This window comes from Hyla sarda, chromosome 8 (genome assembly GCF_029499605.1).
Source record: "Hyla sarda isolate aHylSar1 chromosome 8, aHylSar1.hap1, whole genome shotgun sequence".
Classification (NCBI taxonomy): Eukaryota; Metazoa; Chordata; class Amphibia; order Anura; family Hylidae; genus Hyla; species Hyla sarda.
This window is the reverse complement of record NC_079196.1, coordinates 97,775,102-97,802,491: the sequence shown is the minus strand read 5'-3', so window position 1 is coordinate 97,802,491 and position 27,390 is coordinate 97,775,102. Positions and strand designations below refer to the sequence as shown.

Here is a 27,390-nt window from a genome sequence, read left to right as displayed (position 1 = left end):
GACTTGTAATGACTGAACGGAAAATAAAGCTCTTTCAATCAAAAAAAAAAAAAAAAGAAAGGATCTTGCGACAGATCGCATCCTGAGGCACGTTTTTTTTTGTGTGAATACTTGCACTTGGGTGACTTGTGAGCACATACTGATACATACGTTCCCTATCTGGGGACCATAAATTAAATGGATTTTTGAGAAAGGGAGCTGATTTGGAAGCTTGCTTCTGTCGCCCTATGCATTGACCCGATGTGGCAGTATCTTCGGGTAGTGAACAGTGCACCACCCCATTCCAGTGTTAAACAAGAAAGATTCTCATTTAATCCTCCGTGGGTGAGAATTTGAGTTTGAGAATTGGAGACCAAAATGATGAGTTGCACTGACTGGTTTATGAACGTCTATTCATTTAGCGTTTTAATGACCATGTTTGCACACTGATTGGTGTAAAAAAATAAAATAAAACTAAATAATAATAATCTAGCACACCTGTGCAGGTTTGACATGACATGACAGGTAGCTGTCTTGTGGGTGGTGCTGAATCCTGTTAAATGACATGAGGGTCTCATGCCTATACACAAGGGTGTGTCATTGCTGTTGCTTGACCATGCATTGGTTTCTGTGGTCAGTGAATGATAAAAACAAAATTTACCATCCATTGATGGATGGGAAATCCGCCATGAGGCATTTGTTTTTAGAAACTGCTGCTCACAACCAATGTTGCAATGGAGTGTCTCCATCTGCTGGTGGTATTGGAAAGGCATTAGTGCTATGACAGGGTCTGAAGAAGAAGAAGAAGAAGACGGAAAAAAATATATATAAAAAGAAAAAGAGAGAGAGAGACTGACTTAGTGAGCGAGTGAGTGAGAGAGTGAGAGTGAGTGAGAGTGAATGAGTGAGTGAGTGATTGAGTGAGTGAGTGAGTGAGTGAGTGAGAACAAATGAGTTAAAGCAAGTGAGTGAGAGAGATCGAATGAATGAAAGTCTGAATGACAGAAAGAAAAAAGGATGAAGAAAGAAGCATGAAGAAAAAAAAATGTATATGGAGTTGCTGACATGAGTGCAATCTACAAAGCCGTTGAGGCTGATCCTCATGGGAGGATTATTGCACCAGGACCCTTAGCACTTTTAAAATGCCATTCAATGCCACGGGCTAGATGTAAACTGCAGATGACCATGTTGTGGTAGTTACCATGGATACCCAAGTGATGTGTGAGCTAACACATAGGCCCAACAGATTCCAAGAAGGCCAGAATCACCAGCGGCACCACCATCGATTGTCAGGTCACCCGGATTCAGCAAATACCAGAGTCCAAAATGATGCAGGTTTATACTGTTAATTTTCAGTTTATCGTTACAGTTGGTGTTATTCCATGTCGGAAGGGACGCAGCTACAGCCAGTGGGGTAACTAGAGACAGGCAGGCAGCTATGTGCAACAAAGGTAGGCGTGTTGTTTTCATATGCAGATCTGAAATATTGTCTTATATGCAAGAGGAGGAGTGATGGGGGTTCAGGCAAAAGCCAGGCTATGGATTGCATTGCTAAATGCTCCATCAGAGTGCAATGGTCGCCTGTCCTTTTTTTAAGTGATGATGTGGGTTTAGCCTGTGCTGTATGTATGTATGGGTGGCTGACTGCCACCCACCCAGAAAGTGTATGGGAGGCTGGTTGGCTGCCAGCCTTCCTTCCATTCCTATGAGTAATGTGAGTGCTCATGAAGGGGACATGGTTGGGTCCACCCCTTTCCCGGTTATCCCCTCTAGGCCTTTTGGCTTAGATCAAGTGTAAAAAAAGAAAGGATCTTGCGACAGATCGCATCCTGAGGCACGTTTTTTTTTTGTGTGAATACTTGCACTTGGGTGACTTGTGAGCACATACTGATACATACGTTCCCTATCTGGGGACCATAAATTAAATGGATTTTTGAGAAAGGGAGCTGATTTGGAAGCTTGCTTCTGCCGCCCTATGCATTGACCCGATGTGGCAGTATCTTCGGGTAGTGAACAGTGCACCACCCCATTCCAGTGTTAAACAAGAAAGATTCTCATTTAATCCTCCGTGGGTGAGAATTTGAGTTTGAGAATTGGAGACCAAAATGATGAGTTGCACTGACTGGTTTATGAACGTCTATTCATTTAGCGTTTTAATGACCATGTTTGCACACTGATTGGTGTAAAAAAATAAAATAAAACGAAATAATAATAATCTAGCACACCTGTGCAGGTTTGACATGACATGACAGGTAGCTGTCTTGTGGGTGGTGCTGAATCCTGTTAAATGACATGAGGGTCTCATGCCTATACACAAGGGTGTGTCATTGCTGTTGCTTGACCATGCATTGGTTTCTGTGGTCAGTGAATGATAAAAACAAAATTTACCATCCATTGATGGATGGGAAATCCGCCATGAGGCATTTGTTTTTAGAAACTGCTGCTCACAACCAATGTTGCAATGGAGTGTCTCCATCTGCTGGTGGTATTGGAAAGGCATTAGTGCTATGACAGGGTCTGAAGAAGAAGAAGAAGAAGAAGAAGACGGAAAAAAATATATATAAAAAGAAAAAGAGAGAGAGAGAGAGAGACTGACTTAGTGAGCGAGTGAGTGAGAGAGTGAGAGTGAGTGAGAGTGAATGAGTGAGTGAGTGATTGAGTGAGTGAGTGAGTGAGAACAAATGAGTTAAAGCAAGTGAGTGAGAGAGATCGAATGAATGAAAGTCTGAATGACAGAAAGAAAAAAGGATGAAGAAAGAAGCATGAAGAAAAAAAAATGTATATGGAGTTGCTGACATGAGTGCAATCTACAAAGCCGTTGAGGCTGATCCTCATGGGAGGATTATTGCACCAGGACCCTTAGCACTTTTAAAATGCCATTCAATGCCACGGGCTAGATGTAAACTGCAGATGACCATGTTGTGGTAGTTACCATGGATACCCAAGTGATGTGTGAGCTAACACATAGGCCCAACAGATTCCAAGAAGGCCAGAATCACCAGCGGCACCACCATCGATTGTCAGGTCACCCGGATTCAGCAAATACCAGAGTCCAAAATGATGCAGGTTTATACTGTTAATTTTCAGTTTATCGTTACAGTTGGTGTTATTCCATGTCGGAAGGGACGCAGCTACAGCCAGTGGGGTAACTAGAGACAGGCAGGCAGCTATGTGCAACAAAGGTAGGCGTGTTGTTTTCATATGCAGATCTGAAATATTATCTTATATGCAAGAGGAGGAGTGATGGGGGTTCAGGCAAAAGCCAGGCTATGGATTGCATTGCTAAATGCTCCATCAGAGTGCAATGGTCGCCTGTCCTTTTTTTAAGTGATGATGTGGGTTTAGCCTGTGCTGTATGTATGTATGGGTGGCTGACTGCCACCCACCCAGAAAGTGTATGGGAGGCTGGTTGGCTGCCAGCCTTCCTTCCATTCCTATGAGTAATGTGAGTGCTCATGAAGGGGACATGGTTGGGTCCACCCCTTTCCCGGTTATCCCCTCTAGGCCTTTTGGCTTAGATCAAGTGTAAAAAAAGAAAGGATCTTGCGACAGATCGCATCCTGAGGCACGTTTTTTTTTGTGTGAATACTTGCACTTGGGTGACTTGTGAGCACATACTGATACATACGTTCCCTATCTGGGGACCATAAATTAAATGGATTTTTGAGAAAGGGAGCTGATTTGGAAGCTTGCTTCTGTCGCCCTATGCATTGACCCGATGTGGCAGTATCTTCGGGTAGTGAACAGTGCACCACCCCATTCCAGTGTTAAACAAGAAAGATTCTCATTTAATCCTCCGTGGGTGAGAATTTGAGTTTGAGAATTGGAGACCAAAATGATGAGTTGCACTGACTGGTTTATGAACGTCTATTCATTTAGCGTTTTAATGACCATGTTTGCACACTGATTGGTGTAAAAAAATAAAACTAAATAATAATAATCTAGCACACCTGTGCAGGTTTGACATGACATGACAGGTAGCTGTCTTGTGGGTGGTGCTGAATCCTGTTAAATGACAAGAGGGTCTCATGCCTATACACAAGGGTGTGTCATTGCTGTTGCTTGACCATGCATTGGTTTCTGTGGTCAGTGAATGATAAAAACAAAATTTACCATCCATTGATGGATGGGAAATCCGCCATGAGGCATTTGTTTTTAGAAACTGCTGCTCACAACCAATGTTGCAATGGAGTGTCTCCATCTGCTGGTGGTATTGGAAAGGCATTAGTGCTATGACAGGGTCTGAAGAAGAAGAAGAAGAAGAAGACGGAAAAAAATATATATAAAAAGAAAAAGAGAGAGAGAGAGAGAGACTGACTTAGTGAGCGAGTGAGTGAGAGAGTGAGAGTGAGTGAGAGTGAATGAGTGAGTGAGTGAGTGATTGAGTGAGTGAGTGAGTGAGTGAGAACAAATGAGTTAAAGCAAGTGAGTGAGAGAGATCGAATGAATGAAAGTCTGAATGACAGAAAGAAAAAAGGATGAAGAAAGAAGCATGAAGAAAAAAAAATGTATATGGAGTTGCTGACATGAGTGCAATCTACAAAGCCGTTGAGGCTGATCCTCATGGGAGGATTATTGCACCAGGACCCTTAGCACTTTTAAAATGCCATTCAATGCCACGGGCTAGATGTAAACTGCAGATGACCATGTTGTGGTAGTTACCATGGATACCCAAGTGATGTGTGAGCTAACACATAGGCCCAACAGATTCCAAGAAGGCCAGAATCACCAGCGGCACCACCATCGATTGTCAGGTCACCCGGATTCAGCAAATACCAGAGTCCAAAATGATGCAGGTTTATACTGTTAATTTTCAGTTTATCGTTACAGTTGGTGTTATTCCATGTCGGAAGGGACGCAGCTACAGCCAGTGGGGTAACTAGAGACAGGCAGGCAGCTATGTGCAACAAAGGTAGGCGTGTTGTTTTCATATGCAGATCTGAAATATTGTCTTATATGCAAGAGGAGGAGTGATGGGGGTTCAGGCAAAAGCCAGGCTATGGATTGCATTGCTAAATGCTCCATCAGAGTGCAATGGTCGCCTGTCCTTTTTTTAAGTGATGATGTGGGTTTAGCCTGTGCTGTATGTATGTATGGGTGGCTGACTGCCACCCACCCAGAAAGTGTATGGGAGGCTGGTTGGCTGCCAGCCTTCCTTCCATTCCTATGAGTAATGTGAGTGCTCATGAAGGGGACATGGTTGGGTCCACCCCTTTCCCGGTTATCCCCTCTAGGCCTTTTGGCTTAGATCAAGTGTAAAAAAAGAAAGGATCTTGCGACAGATCGCATCCTGAGGCACGTTTTTTTTTGTGTGAATACTTGCACTTGGGTGACTTGTGAGCACATACTGATACATACGTTCCCTATCTGGGGACCATAAATTAAATGGATTTTTGAGAAAGGGAGCTGATTTGGAAGCTTGCTTCTGTCGCCCTATGCATTGACCCGATGTGGCAGTATCTTCGGGTAGTGAACAGTGCACCACCCCATTCCAGTGTTAAACAAGAAAGATTCTCATTTAATCCTCCGTGGGTGAGAATTTGAGTTTGAGAATTGGAGACCAAAATGATGAGTTGCACTGACTGGTTTATGAACGTCTATTCATTTAGCGTTTTAATGACCATGTTTGCACACTGATTGGTGTAAAAAAATAAAATAAAACTAAATAATAATAATCTAGCACACCTGTGCAGGTTTGACATGACATGACAGGTAGCTGTCTTGTGGGTGGTGCTGAATCCTGTTAAATGACATGAGGGTCTCATGCCTATACACAGGGGTGTGTCATTGCTGTTGCTTGACCATGCATTGGTTTCTGTGGTCAGTGAATGATAAAAACAAAATTTACCATCCATTGATGGATGGGAAATCCGCCATGAGGCATTTGTTTTTAGAAACTGCTGCTCACAACCAATGTTGCAATGGAATGTCTCCATCTGCTGGTGGTATTGGAAAGGCATTAGTGCTATGACAGGGTCTGAAGAAGAAGAAGAAGAAGAAGAAGAAGAAGACGGAAAAAAATATATATAAAAAGAAAAAGAGAGAGAGAGACTGACTTAGTGAGCGAGTGAGTGAGAGAGTGAGAGTGAGTGAGAGTGAATGAGTGAGTGAGTGATTGAGTGAGTGAGTGAGTGAGTGAGAACAAATGAGTTAAAGCAAGTGAGTGAGAGAGATCGAATGAATGAAAGTCTGAATGACAGAAAGAAAAAAGGATGAAGAAAGAAGCATGAAGAAAAAAAAATGTATATGGAGTTGCTGACATGAGTGCAATCTACAAAGCCGTTGAGGCTGATCCTCATGGGAGGATTATTGCACCAGGACCCTTAGCACTTTTAAAATGCCATTCAATGCCACGGGCTAGATGTAAACTGCAGATGACCATGTTGTGGTAGTTACCATGGATACCCAAGTGATGTGTGAGCTAACACATAGGCCCAACAGATTCCAAGAAGGCCAGAATCACCAGCGGCACCACCATCGATTGTCAGGTCACCCGGATTCAGCAAATACCAGAGTCCAAAATGATGCAGGTTTATACTGTTAATTTTCAGTTTATCGTTACAGTTGGTGTTATTCCATGTCGGAAGGGACGCAGCTACAGCCAGTGGGGTAACTAGAGACAGGCAGGCAGCTATGTGCAACAAAGGTAGGCGTGTTGTTTTCATATGCAGATCTGAAATATTGTCTTATATGCAAGAGGAGGAGTGATGGGGGTTCAGGCAAAAGCCAGGCTATGGATTGCATTGCTAAATGCTCCATCAGAGTGCAATGGTCGCCTGTCCTTTTTTTAAGTGATGATGTGGGTTTAGCCTGTGCTGTATGTATGTATGGGTGGCTCACTGCCACCCACCCAGAAAGTGTATGGGAGGCTGGTTGGCTGCCAGCCTTCCTTCCATTCCTATGAGTAATGTGAGTACTCATGAAGGGGACATGGTTGGGTCCACCCCTTTCCCGGTTATCCCCTCTAGGCCTTTTGGCTTAGATCAAGTGTAAAAAAAGAAAGGATCTTGCGACAGATCGCATCCTGAGGCACGTTTTTTTTTGTGTGAATACTTGCACTTGGGTGACTTGTGAGCACATACTGATACATACGTTCCCTATCTGGGGACCATAAATTAAATGGATTTTTGAGAAAGGGAGCTGATTTGGAAGCTTGCTTCTGTCGCCCTATGCATTGACCCGATGTGGCAGTATCTTCGGGTAGTGAACAGTGCACCACCCCATTCCAGTGTTAAACAAGAAAGATTCTCATTTAATCCTCCGTGGGTGAGAATTTGAGTTTGAGAATTGGAGACCAAAATGATGAGTTGCACTGACTGGTTTATGAACGTCTATTCATTTAGCGTTTTAATGACCATGTTTGCACACTGATTGGTGTAAAAAAATAAAATAAAACTAAATAATAATAATCTAGCACACCTGTGCAGGTTTGACATGACATGACAGGTAGCTGTCTTGTGGGTGGTGCTGAATCCTGTTAAATGACATGAGGGTCTCATGCCTATACACAAGGGTGTGTCATTGCTGTTGCTTGACCATGCATTGGTTTCTGTGGTCAGTGAATGATAAAAACAAAATTTACCATCCATCGATGGATGGGAAATCCGCCATGAGGCATTTGTTTTTAGAAACTGCTGCTCACAACCAATGTTGCAATGGAGTGTCTCCATCTGCTGGTGGTATTGGAAAGGCATTAGTGCTATGACAGGGTCTGAAGAAGAAGAAGAAGAAGAAGAAGACGGAAAAAAATATATATAAAAAGAAAAAGAGAGAGAGAGAGAGAGACTGACTTAGTGAGCGAGTGAGTGAGAGAGTGAGAGTGAGTGAGAGTGAATGAGTGAGTGAGTGATTGAGTGAGTGAGTGAGTGAGTGAGAACAAATGAGTTAAAGCAAGTGAGTGAGAGAGATCGAATGAATGAAAGTCTGAATGACAGAAAGAAAAAAGGATGAAGAAAGAAGCATGAAGAAAAAAAAATGTATATGGAGTTGCTGACATGAGTGCAATCTACAAAGCCGTTGAGGCTGATCCTCATGGGAGGATTATTGCACCAGGACCCTTAGCACTTTTAAAATGCCATTCAATGCCACGGGCTAGATGTAAACTGCAGATGACCATGTTGTGGTAGTTACCATGGATACCCAAGTGATGTGTGAGCTAACACATAGGCCCAACAGATTCCAAGAAGGCCAGAATCACCAGCGGCACCACCATCGATTGTCAGATCCCCCGGATTCAGCAAATACCAGAGTCCAAAATGATGCAGGTTTATACTGTTAATTTTCAGTTTATCGTTACAGTTGGTGTTATTCCATGTCGGAAGGGACGCAGCTACAGCCAGTGGGGTAACTAGAGACAGGCAGGCAGCTATGTGCAACAAAGGTAGGCGTGTTGTTTTCATATGCAGATCTGAAATATTGTCTTATATGCAAGAGGAGGAGTGATGGGGGTTCAGGCAAAAGCCAGGCTATGGATTGCATTGCTAAATGCTCCATCAGAGTGCAATGGTCGCCTGTCCTTTTTTTAAGTGATGATGTGGGTTTAGCCTGTGCTGTATGTATGTATGGGTGGCTGACTGCCACCCACCCAGAAAGTGTATGGGAGGCTGGTTGGCTGCCAGCCTTCCTTCCATTCCTATGAGTAATGTGAGTGCTCATGAAGGGGACATGGTTGGGTCCACCCCTTTCCCGGTTATCCCCTCTAGGCCTTTTGGCTTAGATCAAGTGTAAAAAAAGAAAGGATCTTGCGACAGATTGCATCCTGAGGCACGTTTTTTTTTGTGTGAATACTTGCACTTGGGTGACTTGTGAGCACATACTGATACATACGTTCCCTATCTGGGGACCATAAATTAAATGGATTTTTGAGAAAGGGAGCTGATTTGGAAGCTTGCTTCTGTCGCCCTATGCATTGACCCGATGTGGCAGTATCTTCGGGTAGTGAACAGTGCACCACCCCATTCCAGTGTTAAACAAGAAAGATTCTCATTTAATCCTCCATGGGTGAGAATTTGAGTTTGAGAATTGGAGACCAAAATGATGAGTTGCACTGACTGGTTTATGAACGTCTATTCATTTAGCGTTTTAATGACCATGTTTGCACACTGATTGGTGTAAAAAAATAAAATAAAACTAAATAATAATAATCTAGCACACCTGTGCAGGTTTGACATGACATGACAGGTAGCTGTCTTGTGGGTGGTGCTGAATCCTGTTAAATGACATGAGGGTCTCATGCCTATACACAAGGGTGTGTCATTGCTGTTGCTTGACCATGCATTGGTTTCTGTGGTCAGTGAATGATAAAAACAAAATGTACCATCCATTGATGGATGGGAAATCCGCCATGAGGCATTTGTTTTTAGAAACTGCTGCTCACAACCAATGTTGCAATGGAGTGTCTCCATCTGCTGGTGGTATTGGAAAGGCATTAGTGCTATGACAGGGTCTGAAGAAGAAGAAGAAGAAGAAGACGGAAAAAAATATATATAAAAAGAAAAAGAGAGAGAGAGAGAGAGACTGACTTAGTGAGCGAGTGAGTGAGAGAGTGAGAGTGAGTGAGAGTGAATGAGTGAGTGAGTGATTGAGTGAGTGAGTGAGTGAGAACAAATGAGTTAAAGCAAGTGAGTGAGAGAGATCGAATGAATGAAAGTCTGAATGACAGAAAGAAAAAAGGATGAAGAAAGAAGCATGAAGAAAAAAAAATGTATATGGAGTTGCTGACATGAGTGCAATCTACAAAGCCGTTGAGGCTGATCCTCATGGGAGGATTATTGCACCAGGACCCTTAGCACTTTTAAAATGCCATTCAATGCCACGGGCTAGATGTAAACTGCAGATGACCATGTTGTGGTAGTTACCATGGATACCCAAGTGATGTGTGAGCTAACACATAGGCCCAACAGATTCCAAGAAGGCCAGAATCACCAGCGGCACCACCATCGATTGTCAGGTCACCCGGATTCAGCAAATACCAGAGTCCAAAATGATGCAGGTTTATACTGTTAATTTTCAGTTTATCGTTACAGTTGGTGTTATTCCATGTCGGAAGGGACGCAGCTACAGCCAGTGGGGTAACTAGAGACAGGCAGGCAGCTATGTGCAACAAAGGTAGGCGTGTTGTTTTCATATGCAGATCTGAAATATTGTCTTATATGCAAGAGGAGGAGTGATGGGGGTTCAGGCAAAAGCCAGGCTATGGATTGCATTGCTAAATGCTCCATCAGAGTGCAATGGTCGCCTGTCCTTTTTTTAAGTGATGATGTGGGTTTAGCCTGTGCTGTATGTATGTATGGGTGGCTGACTGCCACCCACCCAGAAAGTGTATGGGAGGCTGGTTGGCTGCCAGCCTTCCTTCCATTCCTATGAGTAATGTGAGTGCTCATGAAGGGGACATGGTTGGGTCCACCCCTTTCCCGGTTATCCCCTCTAGGCCTTTTGGCTTAGATCAAGTGTAAAAAAAGAAAGGATCTTGCGACAGATCGCATCCTGAGGCACGTTTTTTTTTTGTGTGAATACTTGCACTTGGGTGACTTGTGAGCACATACTGATACATACGTTCCCTATCTGGGGACCATAAATTAAATGGATTTTTGAGAAAGGGAGCTGATTTGGAAGCTTGCTTCTGCCGCCCTATGCATTGACCCGATGTGGCAGTATCTTCGGGTAGTGAACAGTGCACCACCCCATTCCAGTGTTAAACAAGAAAGATTCTCATTTAATCCTCCGTGGGTGAGAATTTGAGTTTGAGAATTGGAGACCAAAATGATGAGTTGCACTGACTGGTTTATGAACGTCTATTCATTTAGCGTTTTAATGACCATGTTTGCACACTGATTGGTGTAAAAAAATAAAATAAAACTAAATAATAATAATCTAGCACACCTGTGCAGGTTTGACATGACATGACAGGTAGCTGTCTTGTGGGTGGTGCTGAATCCTGTTAAATGACATGAGGGTCTCATGCCTATACACAAGGGTGTGTCATTGCTGTTGCTTGACCATGCATTGGTTTCTGTGGTCAGTGAATGATAAAAACAAAATTTACCATCCATTGATGGATGGGAAATCCGCCATGAGGCATTTGTTTTTAGAAACTGCTGCTCACAACCAATGTTGCAATGGAGTGTCTCCATCTGCTGGTGGTATTGGAAAGGCATTAGTGCTATGACAGGGTCTGAAGAAGAAGAAGAAGAAGACGGAAAAAAATATATATAAAAAGAAAAAGAGAGAGAGAGAGAGAGACTGACTTAGTGAGCGAGTGAGTGAGAGAGTGAGAGTGAGTGAGAGTGAATGAGTGAGTGAGTGATTGAGTGAGTGAGTGAGTGAGTGAGTGAGAACAAATGAGTTAAAGCAAGTGAGTGAGAGAGATCGAATGAATGAAAGTCTGAATGACAGAAAGAAAAAAGGATGAAGAAAGAAGCATGAAGAAAAAAAAATGTATATGGAGTTGCTGACATGAGTGCAATCTACAAAGCCGTTGAGGCTGATCCTCATGGGAGGATTATTGCACCAGGACCCTTAGCACTTTTAAAATGCCATTCAATGCCACGGGCTAGATGTAAACTGCAGATGACCATGTTGTGGTAGTTACCATGGATACCCAAGTGATGTGTGAGCTAACACATAGGCCCAACAGATTCCAAGAAGGCCAGAATCACCAGCGGCACCACCATCGATTGTCAGGTCACCCGGATTCAGCAAATACCAGAGTCCAAAATGATGCAGGTTTATACTGTTAATTTTCAGTTTATCGTTACAGTTGGTGTTATTCCATGTCGGAAGGGACGCAGCTACAGCCAGTGGGGTAACTAGAGACAGGCAGGCAGCTATGTGCAACAAAGGTAGGCGTGTTGTTTTCATATGCAGATCTGAAATATTGTCTTATATGCAAGAGGAGGAGTGATGGGGGTTCAGGCAAAAGCCAGGCTATGGATTGCATTGCTAAATGCTCCATCAGAGTGCAATGGTCGCCTGTCCTTTTTTTAAGTGATGATGTGGGTTTAGCCTGTGCTGTATGTATGTATGGGTGGCTGACTGCCACCCACCCAGAAAGTGTATGGGAGGCTGGTTGGCTGCCAGCCTTCCTTCCATTCCTATGAGTAATGTGAGTGCTCATGAAGGGGACATGGTTGGGTCCACCCCTTTCCCGGTTATCCCCTCTAGGCCTTTTGGCTTAGATCAAGTGTAAAAAAAGAAAGGATCTTGCGACAGATCGCATCCTGAGGCACGTTTTTTTTTGTGTGAATACTTGCACTTGGGTGACTTGTGAGCACATACTGATACATACGTTCCCTATCTGGGGACCATAAATTAAATGGATTTTTGAGAAAGGGAGCTGATTTGGAAGCTTGCTTCTGTCGCCCTATGCATTGACCCGATGTGGCAGTATCTTCGGGTAGTGAACAGTGCACCACCCCATTCCAGTGTTAAACAAGAAAGATTCTCATTTAATCCTCCGTGGGTGAGAATTTGAGTTTGAGAATTGGAGACCAAAATGATGAGTTGCACTGACTGGTTTATGAACGTCTATTCATTTAGCGTTTTAATGACCATGTTTGCACACTGATTGGTGTAAAAAAATAAAATAAAACTAAATAATAATAATCTAGCACACCTGTGCAGGTTTGACATGACATGACAGGTAGCTGTCTTGTGGGTGGTGCTGAATCCTGTTAAATGACAAGAGGGTCTCATGCCTATACACAAGGGTGTGTCATTGCTGTTGCTTGACCATGCATTGGTTTCTGTGGTCAGTGAATGATAAAAACAAAATTTACCATCCATTGATGGATGGGAAATCCGCCATGAGGCATTTGTTTTTAGAAACTGCTGCTCACAACCAATGTTGCAATGGAGTGTCTCCATCTGCTGGTGGTATTGGAAAGGCATTAGTGCTATGACAGGGTCTGAAGAAGAAGAAGAAGAAGACGGAAAAAAATATATATAAAAAGAAAAAGAGAGAGAGAGAGAGAGACTGACTTAGTGAGCGAGTGAGTGAGAGAGTGAGAGTGAGTGAGAGTGAATGAGTGAGTGAGTGAGTGATTGAGTGAGTGAGTGAGTGAGTGAGTGAGAACAAATGAGTTAAAGCAAGTGAGTGAGAGAGATCGAATGAATGAATTCTGAATGACAGAAAGAAAAAAGGATGAAGAAAGAAGCATGAAGAAAAAAAAATGTATATGGAGTTGCTGACATGAGTGCAATCTACAAAGCCGTTGAGGCTGATCCTCATGGGAGGATTATTGCACCAGGACCCTTAGCACTTTTAAAATGCCATTCAATGCCACGGGCTAGATGTAAACTGCAGATGACCATGTTGTGGTAGTTACCATGGATACCCAAGTGATGTGTGAGCTAACACATAGGCCCAACAGATTCCAAGAAGGCCAGAATCACCAGCGGCACCACCATCGATTGTCAGGTCACCCGGATTCAGCAAATACCAGAGTCCAAAATGATGCAGGTTTATACTGTTAATTTTCAGTTTATCGTTACAGTTGGTGTTATTCCATGTCGGAAGGGACGCAGCTACAGCCAGTGGGGTAACTAGAGACAGGCAGGCAGCTATGTGCAACAAAGGTAGGCGTGTTGTTTTCATATGCAGATCTGAAATATTGTCTTATATGCAAGAGGAGGAGTGATGGGGGTTCAGGCAAAAGCCAGGCTATGGATTGCATTGCTAAATGCTCCATCAGAGTGCAATGGTCGCCTGTCCTTTTTTTAAGTGATGATGTGGGTTTAGCCTGTGCTGTATGTATGTATGGGTGGCTCACTGCCACCCACCCAGAAAGTGTATGGGAGGCTGGTTGGCTGCCAGCCTTCCTTCCATTCCTATGAGTAATGTGAGTACTCATGAAGGGGACATGGTTGGGTCCACCCCTTTCCCGGTTATCCCCTCTAGGCCTTTTGGCTTAGATCAAGTGTAAAAAAAGAAAGGATCTTGCGACAGATTGCATCCTGAGGCACGTTTTTTTTTGTGTGAATACTTGCACTTGGGTGACTTGTGAGCACATACTGATACATACGTTCCCTATCTGGGGACCATAAATTAAATGGTTTTTGAGAAAGGGAGCTGATTTGGAAGCTTGCTTCTGTCGCCCTATGCATTGACCCGATGTGGCAGTATCTTCGGGTAGTGAACAGTGCACCACCCCATTCCAGTGTTAAACAAGAAAGATTCTCATTTAATCCTCCGTGGGTGAGAATTTGAGTTTGAGAATTGGAGACCAAAATGATGAGTTGCACTGACTGGTTTATGAACGTCTATTCATTTAGCGTTTTAATGACCATGTTTGCACACTGATTGGTGTAAAAAAATAAAATAAAACTAAATAATAATAATCTAGCACACCTGTGCAGGTTTGACATGACATGACAGGTAGCTGTCTTGTGGGTGGTGCTGAATCCTGTTAAATGACATGAGGGTCTCATGCCTATACACAAGGGTGTGTCATTGCTGTTGCTTGACCATGCATTGGTTTCTGTGGTCAGTGAATGATAAAAACAAAATGTACCATCCATTGATGGATGGGAAATCCGCCATGAGGCATTTGTTTTTAGAAACTGCTGCTCACAACCAATGTTGCAATGGAGTGTCTCCATCTGCTGGTGGTATTGGAAAGGCATTAGTGCTATGACAGGGTCTGAAGAAGAAGAAGAAGAAGACGGAAAAAAATATATATAAAAAGAAAAAGAGAGAGAGAGAGAGAGACTGACTTAGTGAGCGAGTGAGTGAGAGAGTGAGAGTGAGTGAGAGTGAATGAGTGAGTGAGTGATTGAGTGAGTGAGTGAGTGAGAACAAATGAGTTAAAGCAAGTGAGTGAGAGAGATCGAATGAATGAAAGTCTGAATGACAGAAAGAAAAAAGGATGAAGAAAGAAGCATGAAGAAAAAAAAATGTATATGGAGTTGCTGACATGAGTGCAATCTACAAAGCCGTTGAGGCTGATCCTCATGGGAGGATTATTGCACCAGGACCCTTAGCACTTTTAAAATGCCATTCAATGCCACGGGCTAGATGTAAACTGCAGATGACCATGTTGTGGTAGTTACCATGGATACCCAAGTGATGTGTGAGCTAACACATAGGCCCAACAGATTCCAAGAAGGCCAGAATCACCATCGGCACCACCATCGATTGTCAGGTCACCCGGATTCAGCAAATACCAGAGTCCAAAATGATGCAGGTTTATACTGTTAATTTTCAGTTTATCGTTACAGTTGGTGTTATTCCATGTCGGAAGGGACGCAGCTACAGCCAGTGGGGTAACTAGAGACAGGCAGGCAGCTATGTGCAACAAAGGTAGGCGTGTTGTTTTCATATGCAGATCTGAAATATTGTCTTATATGCAAGAGGAGGAGTGATGGGGGTTCAGGCAAAAGCCAGGCTATGGATTGCATTGCTAAATGCTCCATCAGAGTGCAATGGTCGCCTGTCCTTTTTTTAAGTGATGATGTGGGTTTAGCCTGTGCTGTATGTATGTATGGGTGGCTGACTGCCACCCACCCAGAAAGTGTATGGGAGGCTGGTTGGCTGCCAGCCTTCCTTCCATTCCTATGAGTAATGTGAGTGCTCATGAAGGGGACATGGTTGGGTCCACCCCTTTCCCGGTTATCCCCTCTAGGCCTTTTGGCTTAGATCAAGTGTAAAAAAAGAAAGGATCTTGCGACAGATCGCATCCTGAGGCACGTTTTTTTTTTGTGTGAATACTTGCACTTGGGTGACTTGTGAGCACATACTGATACATACGTTCCCTATCTGGGGACCATAAATTAAATGGATTTTTGAGAAAGGGAGCTGATTTGGAAGCTTGCTTCTGTCGCCCTATGCATTGACCCGATGTGGCAGTATCTTCGGGTAGTGAACAGTGCACCACCCCATTCCAGTGTTAAACAAGAAAGATTCTCATTTAATCCTCCGTGGGTGAGAATTTGAGTTTGAGAATTGGAGACCAAAATGATGAGTTGCACTGACTGGTTTATGAACGTCTATTCATTTAGCGTTTTAATGACCATGTTTGCACACTGATTGGTGTAAAAAAATAAAATAAAACTAAATAATAATAATCTAGCACACCTGTGCAGGTTTGACATGACATGACAGGTAGCTGTCTTGTGGGTGGTGCTGAATCCTGTTAAATGACATGAGGGTCTCATGCCTATACACAAGGGTGTGTCATTGCTGTTGCTTGACCATGCATTGGTTTCTGTGGTCAGTGAATGATAAAAACAAAATTTACCATCCATTGATGGATGGGAAATCCGCCATGAGGCATTTGTTTTTAGAAACTGCTGCTCACAACCAATGTTGCAATGGAGTGTCTCCATCTGCTGGTGGTATTGGAAAGGCATTAGTGCTATGACAGGGTCTGAAGAAGAAGAAGAAGAAGAAGACGGAAAAAAATATATATAAAAAGAAAAAGAGAGAGAGAGAGAGAGACTGACTTAATGAGCGAGTGAGTGAGAGAGTGAGAGTGAGTGAGAGTGAATGAGTGAGTGAGTGATTGAGTGAGTGAGTGAGTGAGAACAAATGAGTTAAAGCAAGTGAGTGAGAGAGATCGAATGAATGAAAGTCTGAATGACAGAAAGAAAAAAGGATGAAGAAAGAAGCATGAAGAAAAAAAAATGTATATGGAGTTGCTGACATGAGTGCAATCTACAAAGCCGTTGAGGCTGATCCTCATGGGAGGATTATTGCACCAGGACCCTTAGCACTTTTAAAATGCCATTCAATGCCACGGGCTAGATGTAAACTGCAGATGACCATGTTGTGGTAGTTACCATGGATACCCAAGTGATGTGTGAGCTAACACATAGGCCCAACAGATTCCAAGAAGGCCAGAATCACCAGCGGCACCACCATCGATTGTCAGGTCACCCGGATTCAGCAAATACCAGAGTCCAAAATGATGCAGGTTTATACTGTTAATTTTCAGTTTATCGTTACAGTTGGTGTTATTCCATGTCGGAAGGGACGCAGCTACAGCCAGTGGGGTAACTAGAGACAGGCAGGCAGCTATGTGCAACAAAGGTAGGCGTGTTGTTTTCATATGCAGATCTGAAATATTGTCTTATATGCAAGAGGAGGAGTGATGGGGGTTCAGGCAAAAGCCAGGCTATGGATTGCATTGCTAAATGCTCCATCAGAGTGCAATGGTCGCCTGTCCTTTTTTTAAGTGATGATGTGGGTTTAGCCTGTGCTGTATGTATGTATGGGTGGCTGACTGCCACCCACCCAGAAAGTGTATGGGAGGCTGGTTGGCTGCCAGCCTTCCTTCCATTCCTATGAGTAATGTGAGTGCTCATGAAGGGGACATGGTTGGGTCCACCCCTTTCCCGGTTATCCCCTCTAGGCCTTTTGGCTTAGATCAAGTGTAAAAAAAGAAAGGATCTTGCGACAGATCGCATCCTGAGGCACGTTTTTTTTTGTGTGAATACTTGCACTTGGGTGACTTGTGAGCACATACTGATACATACGTTCCCTATCTGGGGACCATAAATTAAATGGATTTTTGAGAAAGGGAGCTGATTTGGAAGCTTGCTTCTGTCGCCCTATGCATTGACCCGATGTGGCAGTATCTTCGGGTAGTGAACAGTGCACCACCCCATTCCAGTGTTAAACAAGAAAGATTCTCATTTAATCCTCCGTGGGTGAGAATTTGAGTTTGAGAATTGGAGACCAAAATGATGAGTTGCACTGACTGGTTTATGAACGTCTATTCATTTAGCGTTTTAATGACCATGTTTGCACACTGATTGGTGTAAAAAAATAAAATAAAACTAAATAATAATAATCTAGCACACCTGTGCAGGTTTGACATGACATGACAGGTAGCTGTCTTGTGGGTGGTGCTGAATCCTGTTAAATGACATGAGGGTCTCATGCCTATACACAAGGGTGTGTCATTGCTGTTGCTTGACCATGCATTGGTTTCTGTGGTCAGTGAATGATAAAAACAAAATTTACCATCCATTGATGGATGGGAAATCCGCCATGAGGCATTTGTTTTTAGAAACTGCTGCTCACAACCAATGTTGCAATGGAGTGTCTCCATCTGCTGGTGGTATTGGAAAGGCATTAGTGCTATGACAGGGTCTGAAGAAGAAGAAGAAGAAGACGGAAAAAAATATATATAAAAAGAAAAAGAGAGAGAGAGAGAGAGAGACTGACTTAGTGAGCGAGTGAGTGAGAGAGTGAGAGTGAGTGAGAGTGAATGAGTGAGTGAGTGATTGAGTGAGTGAGTGAGTGAGTGAGAACAAATGAGTTAAAGCAAGTGAGTGAGAGAGATCGAATGAATGAAAGTCTGAATGACAGAAAGAAAAAAGGATGAAGAAAGAAGCATGAAGAAAAAAAAATGTATATGGAGTTGCTGACATGAGTGCAATCTACAAAGCCGTTGAGGCTGATCCTCATGGGAGGATTATTGCACCAGGACCCTTAGCACTTTTAAAATGCCATTCAATGCCACGGGCTAGATGTAAACTGCAGATGACCATGTTGTGGTAGTTACCATGGATACCCAAGTGATGTGTGAGCTAACACATAGGCCCAACAGATTCCAAGAAGGCCAGAATCACCAGCGGCACCACCATCGATTGTCAGGTCACCCGGATTCAGCAAATACCAGAGTCCAAAATGATGCAGGTTTATACTGTTAATTTTCAGTTTATCGTTACAGTTGGTGTTATTCCATGTCGGAAGGGACGCAGCTACAGCCAGTGGGGTAACTAGAGACAGGCAGGCAGCTATGTGCAACAAAGGTAGGCGTGTTGTTTTCATATGCAGATCTGAAATATTGTCTTATATGCAAGAGGAGGAGTGATGGGGGTTCAGGCAAAAGCCAGGCTATGGATTGCATTGCTAAATGCTCCATCAGAGTGCAATGGTCGCCTGTCCTTTTTTTAAGTGATGATGTGGGTTTAGCCTGTGCTGTATGTATGTATGGGTGGCTGACTGCCACCCACCCAGAAAGTGTATGGGAGGCTGGTTGGCTGCCAGCCTTCCTTCCATTCCTATGAGTAATGTGAGTGCTCATGAAGGGGACATGGTTGGGTCCACCCCTTTCCCGGTTATCCCCTCTAGGCCTTTTGGCTTAGATCAAGTGTAAAAAAAGAAAGGATCTTGCGACAGATCGCATCCTGAGGCACGTTTTTTTTTGTGTGAATACTTGCACTTGGGTGACTTGTGAGCACATACTGATACATACGTTCCCTATCTGGGGACCATAAATTAAATGGATTTTTGAGAAAGGGAGCTGATTTGGAAGCTTGCTTCTGTCGCCCTATGCATTGACCCGATGTGGCAGTATCTTCGGGTAGTGAACAGTGCACCACCCCATTCCAGTGTTAAACAAGAAAGATTCTCATTTAATCCTCCGTGGGTGAGAATTTGAGTTTGAGAATTGGAGACCAAAATGATGAGTTGCACTGACTGGTTTATGAACGTCTATTCATTTAGCGTTTTAATGACCATGTTTGCACACTGATTGGTGTAAAAAAATAAAATAAAACTAAATAATAATAATCTAGCACACCTGTGCAGGTTTGACATGACATGACAGGTAGCTGTCTTGTGGGTGGTGCTGAATCCTGTTAAATGACATGAGGGTCTCATGCCTATACACAAGGGTGTGTCATTGCTGTTGCTTGACCATGCATTGGTTTCTGTGGTCAGTGAATGATAAAAACAAAATTTACCATCCATTGATGGATGGGAAATCCGCCATGAGGCATTTGTTTTTAGAAACTGCTGCTCACAACCAATGTTGCAATGGAGTGTCTCCATCTGCTGGTGGTATTGGAAAGGCATTAGTGCTATGACAGGGTCTGAAGAAGAAGAAGAAGAAGAAGAAGACGGAAAAAAATATATATAAAAAGAAAAAGAGAGAGAGAGAGAGAGAGACTGACTTAGTGAGCGAGTGAGTGAGAGAGTGAGAGTGAGTGAGAGTGAATGAGTGAGTGAGTGATTGAGTGAGTGAGTGAGTGAGTGAGAACAAATGAGTTAAAGCAAGTGAGTGAGAGAGATCGAATGAATGAAAGTCTGAATGACAGAAAGAAAAAAGGATGAAGAAAGAAGCATGAAGAAAAAAAAATGTATATGGAGTTGCTGACATGAGTGCAATCTACAAAGCCGTTGAGGCTGATCCTCATGGGAGGATTATTGCACCAGGACCCTTAGCACTTTTAAAATGCCATTCAATGCCACGGGCTAGATGTAAACTGCAGATGACCATGTTGTGGTAGTTACCATGGATACCCAAGTGATGTGTGAGCTAACACATAGGCCCAACAGATTCCAAGAAGGCCAGAATCACCAGCGGCACCACCATCGATTGTCAGGTCACCCGGATTCAGCAAATACCAGAGTCCAAAATGATGCAGGTTTATATTGTTAATTTTCAGTTTATCGTTACAGTTGGTGTTATTCCATGTCGGAAGGGACGCAGCTACAGCCAGTGGGGTAACTAGAGACAGGCAGGCAGCTATGTGCAACAAAGGTAGGCGTGTTGTTTTCATATGCAGATCTGAAATATTGTCTTATATGCAAGAGGAGGAGTGATGGGGGTTCAGGCAAAAGCCAGGCTATGGATTGCATTGCTAAATGCTCCATCAGAGTGCAATGGTCGCCTGTCCTTTTTTTAAGTGATGATGTGGGTTTAGCCTGTGCTGTATGTATGTATGGGTGGCTGACTGCCACCCACCCAGAAAGTGTATGGGAGGCTGGTTGGCTGCCAGCCTTCCTTCCATTCCTATGAGTAATGTGAGTGCTCATGAAGGGGACATGGTTGGGTCCACCCCTTTCCCGGTTATCCCCTCTAGGCCTTTTGGCTTAGATCAAGTGTAAAAAAAGAAAGGATCTTGCGACAGATCGCATCCTGAGGCACGTTTTTTTTTTGTGTGAATACTTGCACTTGGGTGACTTGTGAGCACATACTGATACATACGTTCCCTATCTGGGGACCATAAATTAAATGGATTTTTGAGAAAGGGAGCTGATTTGGAAGCTTGCTTCTGTCGCCCTATGCATTGACCCGATGTGGCAGTATCTTCGGGTAGTGAACAGTGCACCACCCCATTCCAGTGTTAAACAAGAAAGATTCTCATTTAATCCTCCGTGGGTGAGAATTTGAGTTTGAGAATTGGAGACCAAAATGATGAGTTGCACTGACTGGTTTATGAACGTCTATTCATTTAGCGTTTTAATGACCATGTTTGCACACTGATTGGTGTAAAAAAATAAAATAAAACTAAATAATAATAATCTAGCACACCTGTGCAGGTTTGACATGACATGACAGGTAGCTGTCTTGTGGGTGGTGCTGAATCCTGTTAAATGACATGAGGGTCTCATGCCTATACACAAGGGTGTGTCATTGCTGTTGCTTGACCATGCATTGGTTTCTGTGGTCAGTGAATGATAAAAACAAAATTTACCATCCATTGATGGATGGGAAATCCGCCATGAGGCATTTGTTTTTAGAAACTGCTGCTCACAACCAATGTTGCAATGGAGTGTCTCCATCTGCTGGTGGTATTGGAAAGGCATTAGTGCTATGACAGGGTCTGAAGAAGAAGAAGAAGAAGAAGACGGAAAAAAATATATATAAAAAGAAAAAGAGAGAGAGAGAGAGAGACTGACTTAGTGAGCGAGTGAGTGAGAGAGTGAGAGTGAGTGAGAGTGAATGAGTGAGTGAGTGATTGAGTGAGTGAGTGAGTGAGTGAGTGAGAACAAATGAGTTAAAGCAAGTGAGTGAGAGAGATCGAATGAATGAAAGTCTGAATGACAGAAAGAAAAAAGGATGAAGAAAGAAGCATGAAGAAAAAAAAATGTATATGGAGTTGCTGACATGAGTGCAATCTACAAAGCCGTTGAGGCTGATCCTCATGGGAGGATTATTGCACCAGGACCCTTAGCACTTTTAAAATGCCATTCAATGCCACGGGCTAGATGTAAACTGCAGATGACCATGTTGTGGTAGTTACCATGGATACCCAAGTGATGTGTGAGCTAACACATAGGCCCAACAGATTCCAAGAAGGCCAGAATCACCAGCGGCACCACCATCGATTGTCAGGTCACCCGGATTCAGCAAATACCAGAGTCCAAAATGATGCAGGTTTATACTGTTAATTTTCAGTTTATCGTTACAGTTGGTGTTATTCCATGTCGGAAGGGACGCAGCTACAGCCAGTGGGGTAACTAGAGACAGGCAGGCAGCTATGTGCAACAAAGGTAGGCGTGTTGTTTTCATATGCAGATCTGAAATATTGTCTTATATGCAAGAGGAGGAGTGATGGGGGTTCAGGCAAAAGCCAGGCTATGGATTGCATTGCTAAATGCTCCATCAGAGTGCAATGGTCGCCTGTCCTTTTTTTAAGTGATGATGTGGGTTTAGCCTGTGCTGTATGTATGTATGGGTGGCTGACTGCCACCCACCCAGAAAGTGTATGGGAGGCTGGTTGGCTGCCAGCCTTCCTTCCATTCCTATGAGTAATGTGAGTGCTCATGAAGGGGACATGGTTGGGTCCACCCCTTTCCCGGTTATCCCCTCTAGGCCTTTTGGCTTAGATCAAGTGTAAAAAAAGAAAGGATCTTGCGACAGATCGCATCCTGAGGCACGTTTTTTTTTGTGTGAATACTTGCACTTGGGTGACTTGTGAGCACATACTGATACATACGTTCCCTATCTGGGGACCATAAATTAAATGGATTTTTGAGAAAGGGAGCTGATTTGGAAGCTTGCTTCTGTCGCCCTATGCATTGACCCGATGTGGCAGTATCTTCGGGTAGTGAACAGTGCACCACCCCATTCCATTGTTAAACAAGAAAGATTCTCATTTAATCCTCCGTGGGTGAGAATTTGAGTTTGAGAATTGGAGACCAAAATGATGAGTTGCACTGACTGGTTTATGAACGTCTATTCATTTAGCGTTTTAATGACCATGTTTGCACACTGATTGGTGTAAAAAAATAAAATAAAACTAAATAATAATAATCTAGCACACCTGTGCAGGTTTGACATGACATGACAGGTAGCTGTCTTGTGGGTGGTGCTGAATCCTGTTAAATGACATGAGGGTCTCATGCCTATACACAAGGGTGTGTCATTGCTGTTGCTTGACCATGCATTGGTTTCTGTGGTCAGTGAATGATAAAAACAAAATTTACCATCCATTGATGGATGGGAAATCCGCCATGAGGCATTTGTTTTTAGAAACTGCTGCTCACAACCAATGTTGCAATGGAGTGTCTCCATCTGCTGGTGGTATTGGAAAGGCATTAGTGCTATGACAGGGTCTGAAGAAGAAGAAGAAGAAGAAGAAGACGGAAAAAAATATATATAAAAAGAAAAAGAGAGAGAGAGAGAGAGACTGACTTAGTGAGCGAGTGAGTGAGAGAGTGAGAGTGAGTGAGAGTGAATGAGTGAGTGAGTGATTGAGTGAGTGAGTGAGTGAGAACAAATGAGTTAAAGCAAGTGAGTGAGAGAGATCGAATGAATGAAAGTCTGAATGACAGAAAGAAAAAAGGATGAAGAAAGAAGCATGAAGAAAAAAAAATGTATATGGAGTTGCTGACATGAGTGCAATCTACAAAGCCGTTGAGGCTGATCCTCATGGGAGGATTATTGCACCAGGACCCTTAGCACTTTTAAAATGCCATTCAATGCCACGGGCTAGATGTAAACTGCAGATGACCATGTTGTGGTAGTTACCATGGATACCCAAGTGATGTGTGAGCTAACACATAGGCCCAACAGATTCCAAGAAGGCCAGAATCACCAGCGGCACCACCATCGATTGTCAGGTCACCCGGATTCAGCAAATACCAGAGTCCAAAATGATGCAGGTTTATACTGTTAATTTTCAGTTTATCGTTACAGTTGGTGTTATTCCATGTCGGAAGGGACGCAGCTACAGCCAGTGGGGTAACTAGAGACAGGCAGGCAGCTATGTGCAACAAAGGTAGGCGTGTTGTTTTCATATGCAGATCTGAAATATTGTCTTATATGCAAGAGGAGGAGTGATGGGGGTTCAGGCAAAAGCCAGGCTATGGATTGCATTGCTAAATGCTCCATCAGAGTGCAATGGTCGCCTGTCCTTTTTTTAAGTGATGATGTGGGTTTAGCCTGTGCTGTATGTATGTATGGGTGGCTGACTGCCACCCACCCAGAAAGTGTATGGGAGGCTGGTTGGCTGCCAGCCTTCCTTCCATTCCTATGAGTAATGTGAGTGCTCATGAAGGGGACATGGTTGGGTCCACCCCTTTCCCGGTTATCCCCTCTAGGCCTTTTGGCTTAGATCAAGTGTAAAAAAAGAAAGGATCTTGCGACAGATCGCATCCTGAGGCACGTTTTTTTTTGTGTGAATACTTGCACTTGGGTGACTTGTGAGCACATACTGATACATACGTTCCCTATCTGGGGACCATAAATTAAATGGATTTTTGAGAAAGGGAGCTGATTTGGAAGCTTGCTTCTGTCGCCCTATGCATTGACCCGATGTGGCAGTATCTTCGGGTAGTGAACAGTGCACCACCCCATTCCAGTGTTAAACAAGAAAGATTCTCATTTAATCCTCCGTGGGTGAGAATTTGAGTTTGAGAATTGGAGACCAAAATGATGAGTTGCACTGACTGGTTTATGAACGTCTATTCATTTAGCGTTTTAATGACCATGTTTGCACACTGATTGGTGTAAAAAAATAAAATAAAACTAAATAATAATAATCTAGCACACCTGTGCAGGTTTGACATGACATGACAGGTAGCTGTCTTGTGGGTGGTGCTGAATCCTGTTAAATGACATGAGGGTCTCATGCCTATACACAAGGGTGTGTCATTGCTGTTGCTTGACCATGCATTGGTTTCTGTGGTCAGTGAATGATAAAAACAAAATTTACCATCCATTGATGGATGGGAAATCCGCCATGAGGCATTTGTTTTTAGAAACTGCTGCTCACAACCAATGTTGCAATGGAGTGTCTCCATCTGCTGGTGGTATTGGAAAGGCATTAGTGCTATGACAGGGTCTGAAGAAGAAGAAGAAGAAGACGGAAAAAAATATATATAAAAAGAAAAAGAGAGAGAGAGAGAGAGAGACTGACTTAGTGAGCGAGTGAGTGAGAGAGTGAGAGTGAGTGAGAGTGAATGAGTGAGTGAGTGATTGAGTGAGTGAGTGAGTGAGTGAGAACAAATGAGTTAAAGCAAGTGAGTGAGAGAGATCGAATGAATGAAAGTCTGAATGACAGAAAGAAAAAAGGATGAAGAAAGAAGCATGAAGAAAAAAAAATGTATATGGAGTTGCTGACATGAGTGCAATCTACAAAGCCGTTGAGGCTGATCCTCATGGGAGGATTATTGCACCAGGACCCTTAGCACTTTTAAAATGCCATTCAATGCCACGGGCTAGATGTAAACTGCAGATGACCATGTTGTGGTAGTTACCATGGATACCCAAGTGATGTGTGAGCTAACACATAGGCCCAACAGATTCCAAGAAGGCCAGAATCACCAGCGGCACCACCATCGATTGTCAGGTCACCCGGATTCAGCAAATACCAGAGTCCAAAATGATGCAGGTTTATACTGTTAATTTTCAGTTTATCGTTACAGTTGGTGTTATTCCATGTCGGAAGGGACGCAGCTACAGCCAGTGGGGTAACTAGAGACAGGCAGGCAGCTATGTGCAACAAAGGTAGGCGTGTTGTTTTCATATGCAGATCTGAAATATTGTCTTATATGCAAGAGGAGGAGTGATGGGGGTTCAGGCAAAAGCCAGGCTATGGATTGCATTGCTAAATGCTCCATCAGAGTGCAATGGTCGCCTGTCCTTTTTTTAAGTGATGATGTGGGTTTAGCCTGTGCTGTATGTATGTATGGGTGGCTGACTGCCACCCACCCAGAAAGTGTATGGGAGGCTGGTTGGCTGCCAGCCTTCCTTCCATTCCTATGAGTAATGTGAGTGCTCATGAAGGGGACATGGTTGGGTCCACCCCTTTCCCGGTTATCCCCTCTAGGCCTTTTGGCTTAGATCAAGTGTAAAAAAAGAAAGGATCTTGCGACAGATCGCATCCTGAGGCACGTTTTTTTTTGTGTGAATACTTGCACTTGGGTGACTTGTGAGCACATACTGATACATACGTTCCCTATCTGGGGACCATAAATTAAATGGATTTTTGAGAAAGGGAGCTGATTTGGAAGCTTGCTTCTGTCGCCCTATGCATTGACCCGATGTGGCAGTATCTTCGGGTAGTGAACAGTGCACCACCCCATTCCAGTGTTAAACAAGAAAGATTCTCATTTAATCCTCCGTGGGTGAGAATTTGAGTTTGAGAATTGGAGACCAAAATGATGAGTTGCACTGACTGGTTTATGAACGTCTATTCATTTAGCGTTTTAATGACCATGTTTGCACACTGATTGGTGTAAAAAAATAAAATAAAACTAAATAATAATAATCTAGCACACCTGTGCAGGTTTGACATGACATGACAGGTAGCTGTCTTGTGGGTGGTGCTGAATCCTGTTAAATGACATGAGGGTCTCATGCCTATACACAAGGGTGTGTCATTGCTGTTGCTTGACCATGCATTGGTTTCTTTGGTCAGTGAATGATAAAAACAAAATTTACCATCCATTGATGGATGGGAAATCCGCCATGAGGCATTTGTTTTTAGAAACTGCTGCTCACAACCAATGTTGCAATGGAGTGTCTCCATCTGCTGGTGGTATTGGAAAGGCATTAGTGCTATGACAGGGTCTGAAGAAGAAGAAGAAGAAGAAGAAGACGGAAAAAAATATATATAAAAAGAAAAAGAGAGAGAGAGAGAGAGAGACTGACTTAGTGAGCGAGTGAGTGAGAGAGTGAGAGTGAGTGAGAGTGAATGAGTGAGTGAGTGATTGAGTGAGTGAGTGAGTGAGAACAAATGAGTTAAAGCAAGTGAGTGAGAGAGATCGAATGAATGAAAGTCTGAATGACAGAAAGAAAAAAGGATGAAGAAAGAAGCATGAAGAAAAAAAAATGTATATGGAGTTGCTGACATGAGTGCAATCTACAAAGCCGTTGAGGCTGATCCTCATGGGAGGATTATTGCACCAGGACCCTTAGCACTTTTAAAATGCCATTCAATGCCACGGGCTAGATGTAAACTGCAGATGACCATGTTGTGGTAGTTACCATGGATACCCAAGTGATGTGTGAGCTAACACATAGGCCCAACAGATTCCAAGAAGGCCAGAATCACCAGCGGCACCACCATCGATTGTCAGGTCACCCGGATTCAGCAAATACCAGAGTCCAAAATGATGCAGGTTTATACTGTTAATTTTCAGTTTATCGTTACAGTTGGTGTTATTCCATGTCGGAAGGGACGCAGCTACAGCCAGTGGGGTAACTAGAGACAGGCAGGCAGCTATGT

The 27,390-nt window shown here is 43.3% G+C and overlaps 15 pseudogenes; all 15 read left to right on the top strand.

Moving 5' to 3' along the window:
* The first annotated feature begins 1,741 nt into the window (after positions 1–1,741).
* LOC130286232 (U2 spliceosomal RNA) lies at positions 1,742–2,006 on the top strand (annotated as a pseudogene).
* Positions 2,007–3,472: 1,466 nt separating this feature from the next.
* Positions 3,473–3,736, top strand: LOC130285905 (U2 spliceosomal RNA; annotated as a pseudogene).
* A 1,466-nt stretch (positions 3,737–5,202) lies between these two features.
* LOC130285904 (U2 spliceosomal RNA) lies at positions 5,203–5,466 on the top strand (annotated as a pseudogene).
* A 1,470-nt stretch (positions 5,467–6,936) lies between these two features.
* Positions 6,937–7,200, top strand: LOC130285903 (U2 spliceosomal RNA; annotated as a pseudogene).
* A 1,470-nt stretch (positions 7,201–8,670) lies between these two features.
* LOC130290174 (U2 spliceosomal RNA) lies at positions 8,671–8,934 on the top strand (annotated as a pseudogene).
* A 1,463-nt stretch (positions 8,935–10,397) lies between these two features.
* LOC130286219 (U2 spliceosomal RNA) lies at positions 10,398–10,662 on the top strand (annotated as a pseudogene).
* Positions 10,663–12,130: 1,468 nt separating this feature from the next.
* LOC130285902 (U2 spliceosomal RNA) lies at positions 12,131–12,394 on the top strand (annotated as a pseudogene).
* Positions 12,395–13,865: 1,471 nt separating this feature from the next.
* On the top strand, positions 13,866–14,128 carry LOC130289874 (U2 spliceosomal RNA; annotated as a pseudogene).
* Positions 14,129–15,588: 1,460 nt separating this feature from the next.
* LOC130287858 (U2 spliceosomal RNA) lies at positions 15,589–15,853 on the top strand (annotated as a pseudogene).
* Positions 15,854–17,316: 1,463 nt separating this feature from the next.
* On the top strand, positions 17,317–17,580 carry LOC130285901 (U2 spliceosomal RNA; annotated as a pseudogene).
* A 1,466-nt stretch (positions 17,581–19,046) lies between these two features.
* Positions 19,047–19,310, top strand: LOC130285899 (U2 spliceosomal RNA; annotated as a pseudogene).
* A 1,472-nt stretch (positions 19,311–20,782) lies between these two features.
* Positions 20,783–21,047, top strand: LOC130287857 (U2 spliceosomal RNA; annotated as a pseudogene).
* A 1,471-nt stretch (positions 21,048–22,518) lies between these two features.
* Positions 22,519–22,782, top strand: LOC130285898 (U2 spliceosomal RNA; annotated as a pseudogene).
* A 1,466-nt stretch (positions 22,783–24,248) lies between these two features.
* On the top strand, positions 24,249–24,512 carry LOC130285897 (U2 spliceosomal RNA; annotated as a pseudogene).
* Positions 24,513–25,978: 1,466 nt separating this feature from the next.
* Positions 25,979–26,242, top strand: LOC130285896 (U2 spliceosomal RNA; annotated as a pseudogene).
* The last annotated feature ends 1,148 nt before the right edge of the window (positions 26,243–27,390 follow it).